The sequence below is a fragment of the Mus pahari genome, chromosome 14 (assembly GCF_900095145.1).
Source record: "Mus pahari chromosome 14, PAHARI_EIJ_v1.1, whole genome shotgun sequence".
Taxonomy (NCBI): domain Eukaryota; kingdom Metazoa; phylum Chordata; class Mammalia; order Rodentia; family Muridae; genus Mus; species Mus pahari.
In genome coordinates, this window is record NC_034603.1 from 29,581,010 (window position 1) to 29,592,100 (window position 11,091).

The 11,091-nt window shown below is 44.2% G+C and overlaps 1 protein-coding gene across 9 annotated transcripts in view; it reads right to left on the reverse strand.

The window, feature by feature from the left end:
- Nucleotides 1–11,091, reverse strand: part of Epn2 (epsin 2) — a 62,101-nt gene that overhangs the window by 31,919 nt on the left and 19,091 nt on the right. For 7 of the 9 annotated variants that reach the window (XM_029545850.1, XM_029545855.1, XM_029545854.1 and 4 more), the window contains exon 2: nt 125–290. The exons of the other annotated variants lie outside the window; for them this stretch is intronic. The gene's annotated coding sequence lies outside the window, so the exon portion shown is untranslated. The remainder of the gene's footprint in view (nt 1–124; nt 291–11,091) is intronic. 9 annotated transcript variants of the gene reach the window in all.

An 11,091-nucleotide genomic window follows, 5' to 3' on the forward strand; every position in this document is an offset into this window, starting at 1 on the left:
AGAAGGGAGAAGAAGAAGAAGAAGAAGAAGAAGAAGAAGAAGAAGAAGAAGAAGAAGAAGAAGAAGAAGAAGAAGAAGAAGAAGAAGAAGAAGAAGACGACTACAATGGTCATTCATCACCTACAGCCACACAGATCAGGAGACAATTCATGAAGCTTCAGCTGCCTTCTCTGCTCACTCAGATAGGCTGAGGAGCCTGTCTGTGCCTGAGGCCAGAGCTCTGACTTCATTAGATGGCGGCATGTTCTGCCTCTCTACACATCTGTTCAGCTCTCATGAATCCCCAAAACCTGTCAGAAAACAGAGATAAAACCTTTTTCAGAGTGACTGTACATGTGATTTAATTAGGTTTTTCACTCATAATATACTTTATGCAGTAACAGGATGGGCCTCATAAAAGAAAAAAAGACACCTCTGATTTCCAGTGAGCATTTCAGCTTAAACACAGATGTGTCAAAGTTGTTAAGTCATTTCAGGTCCACCTAATGTCCACAACTTTGGGATATATACCACGTGATTGATTTGATATCCAGGAAGTATACCTGGACCATACTTAGAGGTCCCAGGTTCAATTCCCAGAACCTACATGACAATTCAGGGAACCAGGCATATATGCAGGCAAAGCACTAATACAAATAAAATAAAAATAAATCTTTAAAGCCAGACACAGCACTCAGGAGGCAAGAAACAGGCAGACCTCTGAATTAGAGGCCAGCCTGGTCTACGGAGTAGCTTCCTCCAGGACAGGCCCTGTCTCAAAAAAAAAATAAAATAAAAAAATAAAAAATAATAATCTTTAAATGAATAAAAGTTTCTGAAAATGACTGATTATAACCACAAAAAAATGGTTAAAACTCCAACCAATAGCAAAGTTGAGCTCAACAGCTGCTCTGGAGAATTGCTGTGACCAGTACAGTGCCAGAGGGTACTCGACCCGTGAGGCTCTAGATTCTAACTCCCACTCAACATAAGCAGTAAGGGGCTGGAGAGATGGCTCCATGGCTAAAAGCACTGGTTGTTTTTCCAAAGGACCCAAGTTCAGTTTCCAGCACCCACATGGCAGTTCACAACTGTCTGTAATTTCAGTTCCAAGGGATCTGACACCCTCAAACCTATGCACATAAACAAAGTAAGTTATTTTTTAAATAAACAAGCCGGGCAGTGGTGGCACATTCCTTAAATCCCAGCACTTGGGAGGCAGAGGCAGGTGGATTTTATATATGTAAATAAACAAACAGATGGGGAGGAGGAACAAACATGGCTGTCTGCATTGCATCTAAGGAAGTGCAGGAAGGAAGACTGAGAGTCTGAGACCAGCTTGGGCTACACAGTAAGATTAAAACTATTGGAGGAAGGAGAAAAATCGAGAAAAAAATGTGCAGGACATGGGAGTTTTAAAGGCTCCAGCACAATCTTGAGTAATGGAAGGGAGGTATGCTCCCTTTTCTACAAAACAGGCACCCTTATATAGGCTAAGTTGGCCAGCCTCAATCTCACAGTTCTCCTCTCTCAGTCCTCCAAATTATGTGTGTTATCTATCCACCTGACTGCTGAATACTTTCTAGCCTGGAACTGAAATATGTAAGCTTCACATCATCTTCCGCTGTCTTAGAAAGAATGTCTCAGTCTTTTTTGGGGGAACTGCACAGAAGGACAGGAACAGAGGTAGGACCACTCAGAGTACCAGAAGCCAGAATGGAACACCCGAAGATCTCTGAATAAGGATTTACCTAGAAAGAAACTAAGCCTATTACTAAACTTCTGGAATCCATCACAAGGCCAGGACCAGAGGCTACTGAAGAGAAGCAAGACAGAGAGAAAGCAAGGAGGCTGGTTTTGTTGTTGCTGCTGCTGCCGTTGATGCTGTTTTATTTTTTTATTGTTTGGGGGTTTTGTTTGTTTCAGGGGGGGGTTTCTTGGTTTTTAAGTATTCAGTCAACTTCTAGGAAATTGACAAAAAGCACTTTTTTAGTGAAATGTGTTAAACCAAAGGAAAGCAAATAGAGACTGAAACAAATGCCACTATTCTTTAAGGAAAGGAGGGCCAAGGCATCACATCATGTGAACCCCTAGATCTACCTTGCCCTGGATTGCTCAGCTGCATGAAATGCCTGTACTCTGCAGTAAGTCATGCTGTTATAGGCAACACCTGAGAACACAGAGTGGGAAGCTAGCAACAGCAAAGGGCTGGGGTAAAGAACTCCTTGAGTCCCAGCAGAGCCTCAAATAAAAGCCGGGCTCATCCATACTAGACTCTCAGCACAAATGCCAGGCTGACATCAAGGGAACTCAGTGCTCCCCAAGAAATTAGCATAGCCAACAGAAAGGGGGGGGGCATCTACTCTCCTGCTAGTAACATGACAGGAAACACAGTAATCATTACGTCACTAAATCTGGGGACACTGGGGAGGTAGAGTTCAACATACTTGAAAATGTAGTCAGAATTCAAGTGACAGTGAGTACTGAAAAGAGACAAACAAAAAACCTGGATAAAAATTCCAAGGCTAGGGCTGGTGAGATGGCTCAGTAGGTAAGAGTACCCGACTGCTCTTCTGAAGGTCTGGAGTTCAAATCCCAGCAACTACATGGTGGCTCAACCATCAGTAACAAGATCTGATGCCCTCTTCTGGAGTGTCTGAAGACAGCTACAGTGTACTTAAATATAATAAATAAATCTAAAAAAAAAAAAAAAAAATTCCAAGGCTAGGGTGATATCCCATAGACATATGTCCTTAAGACTTATGCAGCGGTGCAGGGAAATGCTTCCAACCTAGAACTGCATGGCTCTGAGCAGCCCAGCACGGAATCTGTCAAACACAGGGGCTGGACAGATGGCTCAACAGAGGACAAAGGACTGGGGTTCAGATCCCAGCAACTACAAGGTGGCCCCCAACCATCTGTAATTCCAATTCCAGGGGCTCAGATACCCATTTCTGGCATCTTTGGGCATCATACAAATTATACATACATGCATGCAGATGAAACACTCAAACATATTAAATAAATAAAAACAGTAAGTAGAACCTTAAGCAGTAGTTTACATCAACGCAGCTCCATGGTTACTATCAAGGATCAATACCTACTCTGAGGGACACAACACTACCTGTCGTCTGTCACTACTCCTTCTCCAAACCTAAAAACACAGGTCATTCCACAATGATACTGGCAATCCAGGCCCAATCAATAAATTACTAGACTGACTAGGCAGTCTTGTCTCAGATGGAAACTCAAAATGGGAGCCTGGAAGCTTCCTGTGACTTTACACATACTTCATCTTTCTAAAAGAGGCTGATGGCCTGAAGTGGATGTGCCTACATTTCCACCAGTATCATGCCAATATGTTCCACATACCCTTTTTTACCACAAGTTCCTGGAAATGTATTCATAATCCAGAAGCAGAAAGGGGGGGTGCAGAAGGCACACTGAAGAGAAGACACAATGCCTACTGCCATGTGAGGAGCAGGAACCTAAACAAGGTGTAACTTGGTGACCCTTAATTAACTGGCTATCTCCTGTGTAATACAGGGAGTCTAGAAGAGGAAAGACTTAAGTCTTCTTCAGAGACAAGTACCATGGTGTCCCTCCGAGGAGGGTACTGAGACCACACGGTCCATGTGACAGAGCCAAGCAGGCCCTCCAGAGGACAACAGCCCAGTCAGAACAATATGGACAGTGCCACATTCTTTTTAACAGTGATCGTTTTTAGTTTGAAGAGAAAGGGCTATTGTGTCTCTGCCTTAGCCAGGCTAGCTTTAACTTAAAGCTCACACAGAGGGACAAGTGAAAAGGGAAAGTTCTCTTTCCCCTCGCAACATAAAAGCAGTGGAATTCTGCCACAGAGAAACGTCCTCTTCTCTAACAGAACCTACCGCCTTCATCCCAGTAACTTCTGGCTGGTTAAACACACCAATTGTTATATCCATGGTAAGAAAATGGGCTTCAGAAAACCTTTACATTCAAAACCTTAAAGAACCTGGACAAACATGACTAGGCAGGTGGGTGGTAGGGCAGATTAAGTCACAATTTTACATTTTTCTTCATAGAACTCAGTGTCCATCCAGCTGTATTAGCATGGAGACTGAGAGCTGCCTGAGCAGAAGTGGCTCAGGATGCAGTGGCTCAGTCATCCTCAGGCAGGCAGGAGGTCCTCCACAAAAAGAACCAGACAGCATCCCTGAGGATCTGCAACAAGCTCAGGTGAGCTGACAGGTGCCACTCAGTCTCCTGTGATTCTCATGTCCATAACTTAATCCAAACCTAAAATATACACGGGGTATTTTTTTTCTCTTTATTAGCAGGCTCCTGTTTAGCCCTTAGGAAGAGCAGTCGGCGGACACAGCTTACACAGGTAATGAGATACAATCATGAACTTGGCTAGAGCTGTTGCTGCTGATCCAAAGGATGGAACTCTGATGAGCTGTGCCTCCCACTAGAGCAGATGATCAAACACCCTGCCCTCTGCACAAAAGGGTCCCATAAACAAGCCAACAAGGAACACAGTCTTTTGTCCCATGTCTTCCCACCTTGCTTGGTTATTTTGCAAATAACCAAATCATGGGCAGCGTCATTAAAATCATGTGAAAAGGTATATCATGTGGCATGATGGAGAAGAAGCAGGGAACAAGAGACCAAGCTACTGAAGGCTGTGATGGCCCAGCAGCTACAAGGTGAAGGAACATCGTTCTTAACTCTAAAACAATGGGATTAGACTAAATGTTCTCTGCCTAGACGTTCTGTCAGCCCACAGATTCCTAGTTGGGCCAAGGGAGGGTTTCTGCCTTTTGCAAATACAAAGAGCAGCCCTTAAAACCTCATTCCTCAAGGCCAGTCTAGGCTACAAAGCGAGTCCAAGAGAGCAGAGGTTACAAGGAGAAACCTCGTGTAAGGGAGACAGGCAGAACCACATCACTTCCTCCAAGAATGTGAACACAGTCTATTTGTTAGATGCTGTAACTGACACTGGCAACAGCTGGGAGGGGCAAATGTCCATGCTAAACACACCTGGATTGGTCTCTCCATCTAGGGGCAGGCTGTAGATGACAATCCCAGAACTGTCCAACTCAAGAAGCTCAAGGAAATGCAGAGCAGCCTGGGAAAATCTCAAGTTCCCACGATTTTATGCTTAATTTAGACCTGGCTGGTGACTGGATGATGCTAGTGCTTAGCTGTCAGCATCTCCTAAGGATCCAGAGCATGGAAGCAATGTGGGTAAGAAGTGGAACTCTCAGCCACATGCCACAACCTCTAGGCTTCTGGCCCTGCAGTGAGTTCATGCTTTCCCCAAAGGGAGCTGATGGTGGGTGTCTGCCCATAGTAGACCACAACTGAGGAAATTGTTTGGCTCCCTGCTGCACTTCTTGGGGTAAGCTTAGCCTCTACCCACAATGCTGTGAGGGAGGGTATGGATTCCTGGCAGACTGCTGGCATTGGTGGCTGGCATCCCCTGAACCTGCAGTTGGCTATGTGCCCCACTTTAGCAGCACTACAGCAAAAGACAAGAGACATTTAAGCTCCTCACCAAGCCTAAAAGACCCAAAGCATCCAAAACTAGATTCTCTGAGGAATGGTCAGGCCTAAAAGGTCTGAAAGTAGTTCCTCTGGTGCCACCTGGGTACAATATCCCCCTTTTCAGCCCCTTCCTCAATTACTAAACAATACATTTTCTTCCAGAGAAACCTCCCTGCCAGAAAAGCTCTTGCCTAGAGCCATTCCCACAACTGCTTCCCCAACCATCTTCATCCTTCTCAATTGTCACTGGGCTGGCTCCTTGTCATTGATATGTTAGTTAAATAGGGCCTGCTCAAAAACCAATGGCATTCTGCAGGGCCCTCTTCCATGTGACATTTTCTTTTTTCCTTTTTGTTTTGTTGTTAGTGATTTTTTTCTAATTGGGGGTGGAGATAATTCAAGACAGGGTTTTTCTGTGTAGCCCTGGCTGTTCTAGAACTCTCTTTGTAAACCAGGCGAGCCTCAAACTCAAGAGATCCACCTGCCTCAGCAGATGCACAACCATGCCCAACATCACTTGACATTTTCTTGTTTCCAACCTGCAGGCCTCACATCCTCCCTCCCTCTATATTCAGTGACAATAGAGTGCCACCTGTCACTTCAACACTGTCTCTCCATGCCTAGTGTAGCACCTGGTACCTGTAAGCACTCAATCCCAGTTAGTGAACACAGAAGCCAAAAGTCTCGGATGTCTACATTCTGCATACTTAGTTGGCCTAAGTTAACCCTAACACTGTGCTCCCACTTCCTGCCTCTCCCCACTCAACTTGGCCTCTCTGAACTGCTGCACAGCCCAAAGATAATCTGTTTAGTGCTTAGGACTCACTAGTTCTCACTACAAAACAAATACCTGCTGCACCCTATGCCCACCTGGTGTCACTTAGTACTCTCTTAGCCTGTACTTGGCAGTTCTGCTGGCTAGACACTCTAGACAATGTGCACAGGCTCAACCAGACAGTTCTTCCCACCACAGAATCCACATCTTGCTATGTGGTCAGAAGACAGTAGATATTCTTGCTTTTCTGGCTAGCAAAAAGCAACAGCAGCTGCAGCTGAATGGAGCTGGTAAATGACAGGTATCTAAAGAGCTCTTCCCTTACTTGGCCCAGAGACACATGCATGTCACAGGGAATAGATATTCACCAGGCCCTGGGGACGTTTTGCAGGAGACGACACAGAAACTTCTCTCCCACAGAAGGCAGAGAAAGAGACAGCCTGGAGATCCGATCTCTCCTTCCAGACCCAGGAGCACTCTCCTCATATGGACTGCTCTGTAAAGGTATTGGCTCCCAGGGACAGCACCAGAACTAGAAGAGTTCTAGAAAGCGGAAGGGCCCATGCAGAAGCTTTAAGTACAAACTGAGCACTTACTACCCACCAGGTGCTGTTTCAAGGGACTGCAGGTGTCTACCCTTCTGGCTGTTCTTCTGTTTATTTAATGTTCTACTAGGTTTGCTGAATATAAAAAGGTTATGGACAAACCAGATGCACAACACAGGCAAGTGAGCCCCATGGCACCATAGCCCTCAAGGCCTAAAGCACCACAAGGTCAAAGTAGGACCTGCTTCCCTGCCCACTTCTCCACCTGGAGGCAACAGCTTGAGGCCTGGGTCTTCAGTCCCTTGCTATTATTTACTTTATTATCTGTCTATGTGAGTAAGGACACACATGCAAGCCATACACGGAGGTCAGAGAACAACTTTTGAGTTGATTCTCTCCTATCATTCCATGGTTTCCAGATTATCAGGTTTGTACCTTTTCTGACTGAACTATCTTGCCAAACATACTTTTAAAAAAGAGGGTGGGGGTTGGGAGGGGCTGCACTAACTCACCCAGGCTAATCTCAAATGTCTGTATTTTAGCTATCCTCCTTCCTCCATTCCTCAGTAGCTGGGTCTATAGGCAGGCCCCACTGTGAATGTGACTAGTTCCTTGCTTTATTGCAACAACTATACCTCACACTGCAAGCCTAAACAACCATTTGTTTGTACCTAAGCTTCATCTCTGTCAGTCCATACAAGGTACAGCTCAATCACCTTTTAGCAAGTAATTTGTGAGTCTAACACCATATAGCAGTGAGTGTATACATACACACACACTCACACTCACTTTCCACTTCTGTCTATGGAGAACGCCTCGGTTACTTCCCTATCTCTATTGTCAGTATGGTATTGTAGTGTATATGTATGTTTCAAGGCACATCTATCTATGCTGAACCTTTCTAGAGCAATGTTCCTAGAACTGTTCAATCCTAAGGCCCAAGTGCTTTCTGCACTGTATTTTAAACTATTTTTGCCATTCCATTTTACAACATAAAAGTCATCATATAAATATATTGAGAGTTTAGTTGATAAAAGATGACACTTTCCACACAGTGGAAGGCAAGCAAGGTACACTTTTCTGGATTAGAGGGCAGCACCCCACACACGACAACAGACTCAAGTAGGCACTTGAGATAGTTGATGAGACAGGCAGGCAGGACTCCAAGGACCCCTTAGGTCCCTGCCCAGGAGAAGGAAGACTGAGCCAGTGTCTCATGAAAGGAGAAGGAGCCTTGGAAAGGCATGGAATAGTGGTAGAAGAAGCAGGCTGGTCAGCCAACAGACTAGCACACCAGGAAAATGCAGAGGCTGTACAACCAAGGCCCAACCAAGCAGGCTAACCAATTCAGTCTTACCAGCCCATCATTCACCTTCAAGGCACTTATCATTTCCTCCCCTAACAGTGCCAATGACTAACAATGACAGTTCTTACCCAACGCTGGACCCTCTTAGGAATGAAAACCAACTACCGCTTCAATATTTGGGGAATTTCTTTTAAGATTTCTTTTTTGTGTAAAAGAGTTTGCCTCCATGTACATACATGTACCACATACATACCTGCTGCTGTCAGGGCCAGAGAGGACATCAGGTCATCTGGAAATACAGTTTTGACCTGCCATGTGGATACTAGGACTGAAACCAGGTCCTATGCAGCAAGTACTCTTTTTTTTTTAAATATTTATCTATTTATTTATTTATTTATTATATGTAAGTACACTGTAGCTATCTCCAGACACTCCAGAAGATGGCATCAGATCTTGTTATGGATGGTTGTGAGCCACCATGTGGTTGCTGGGATTTGAACTCAGGACCTCTGAAAGAGCAGTCAGTGCTCTTAACCGCTGAGCCATCTCTCCAGCCCGCAGCAAGTACTCTTAACCACTGAACCACCTCTTTAGCTGTGGTTTTCTTTACTTAATAACTTGCTTTTAAACTCAAATACCTGTTTTGAGTAACAATATATGCAAAATCAGTTATCGCTACAGTATGGGAAGGTGGTTATTTTTATTAACAAGACTCGCACAACAGAAAAACTCACCACCCTAAAATATACAATCAAGTTTTGTTTCTAGCTTATTTACAATTTTGTGCAAGCATCACCATCAAATTAGAACATTATCAAACAAGATCATTTTCATCTTTCTCAAATCCCCCATATCAATTACTAGTCATGATCCTCTGCTACCTCTAGATCCCTAACAACTGCAGATCTATTTTCTGTCTTTATGGATATGGATATATATATATATATATATATATATATATATATATATATATATATAAAATCAGGCCTTTTTTTTTTTAAGATTTATTTATTTATTTATTTATTTATTTATTTATTATAAGTAAGTACACTATAGCTGTCTTCAGACACTCCAGAAGAGGACGTCAGATCTTGTTACAGATGGTTGTGGGCCACCATGTGGTTGCTGGGATTTGAACTCTGGACCTTCGGAAGAGCAGTCGGGTGCTCTTACCCACTGAGCCATCTCACCAGCCCAGAATCAGGCCTTTTATGTCTGGATTTTTTTACTTATTTCCAAGACTCATACAGCTGGGCACGGTGGTACACACCTGTAATCCCAGTACTCAGGAGGAAGAGGCAGAAGGGATCTCGTAAATTCAAGGCCAGCCTGGTCTACACTGCAAGTTCCAGGACAACCAGAAATACACAGAGAGACCTCAGCCCAAAACAGTAAATGAAGACTCGATCACACCACATCAGTGAGCCGCTCTACTTCATGGCTAAATGATTTGCCACTGCATGATGTACCACACTCTGTATATCTATACAAATGTAGCACATTTGTGTATCTGCTTTAGCTGATTAACATTTGGGGGTGTTATGAATAATGATGTTATGAACATCTATGTTGTATGGCTAGGTTTTCTCCTTCTGAGAATACACTAAAGAGTAGAACTACTGAATCCCTATGTTTATTGTTTACCTCTGAGGAACTGCCAAAGTACTAGAGCATTTTGAAAGAACTAATTTTTTTGTTGTTTGTACATTGTTGTTGCTTCTCAAGACAGGGTTTCTCTGTGTAACTATGGCTGTCCTGAAATTCTGTAGACCAGGTTGGATGATCTGCCTACCTCTGCTTTGAATACTGAGATTTAAGAAGTGAGTATCGGCCTTGGCTGATAAAGAACTGTTAAAACTACCACTGAACTGCGCAACACTGGGAAGTATTTAGGGAATACTGCCAAAGGTCAAGCTACTAAAAATGGGTTTGTTTGTGCGTTTGTTTGTTTTAGTCAGAATGGTATTTCTGAAATCTTCATCAGGGAGTATAGACAGAGGCCAGGTGGGAAGGATGAAGACAGGGCACAACTTGAATGCCACAATGAGAAGAGCTGGATGGGGCAAGAAGTGTGAAAAGGCAGGAACAGCCATCAAAATTACCATGATGAATAAAATACCCCTGATAACCATACGTCATAAGGTCCAAGGCCCAGAACAGCAAATAAAGACGAAGGGGCTTCAGAGGAAGCAGAAGCTTAGTTTTCACATCGGACTCAGCCAGCCATGAGAAGCCTGAAAATAGAGATAGCAAGTGGCAATGAGCACTGGAGAGGCATGGGAGGAGCCTGTGTTCAGCATGTTCACCTGGGAGGACCAAAGACAAGTAAGGAATCAGGATGCAGAGTGCAAAGGGATATGCTCTCACACAGCACACACAGATAAGACCACCTGCCTTCTACTAAGGATTCTCAAGAATAAATACTGCAGGGCAGGAGAGATGGCTCAGTGGTTAGAGCACAACCCTGTTCTTCCAGAGGCCAGAGTTCAATTCTCAGCAACCACAAGATGACTCGCAACCATCTGTAATGGGATCTAATCTGATGCCTCTTCTGGTGTGTCTGAAGACAGCAACAGTGTACTCATATACATAAAATAAATAAATATTTAAAAAAAAAAAACAAGAAGAAGAAGACGACAACGATGACAACGACCGCAGATGCCCCTGTACGCATGCAACTGCACACCCATCTCACAGCAAATCTGACAGCCCCAATGGCGGGGATTCCCTACCTAGGATCTACCACCTGCTGCCCATCCAGGCCTGGGCAAAGGATTGAGAGGCCCAGGAACTTGCCTAGACTTACTGCATTGTCTGTACCTTAACTTCTTCTTCCTACAACACCACAACTTTAGTGGATAATCTCCATGCTGATTCACACCAGCCCTCGCCAAGTGCTGGCACACATCTGCTACAAGAATGGCAATGGAGCCGGGCCTGGTGGCGCAGGCCTTTAA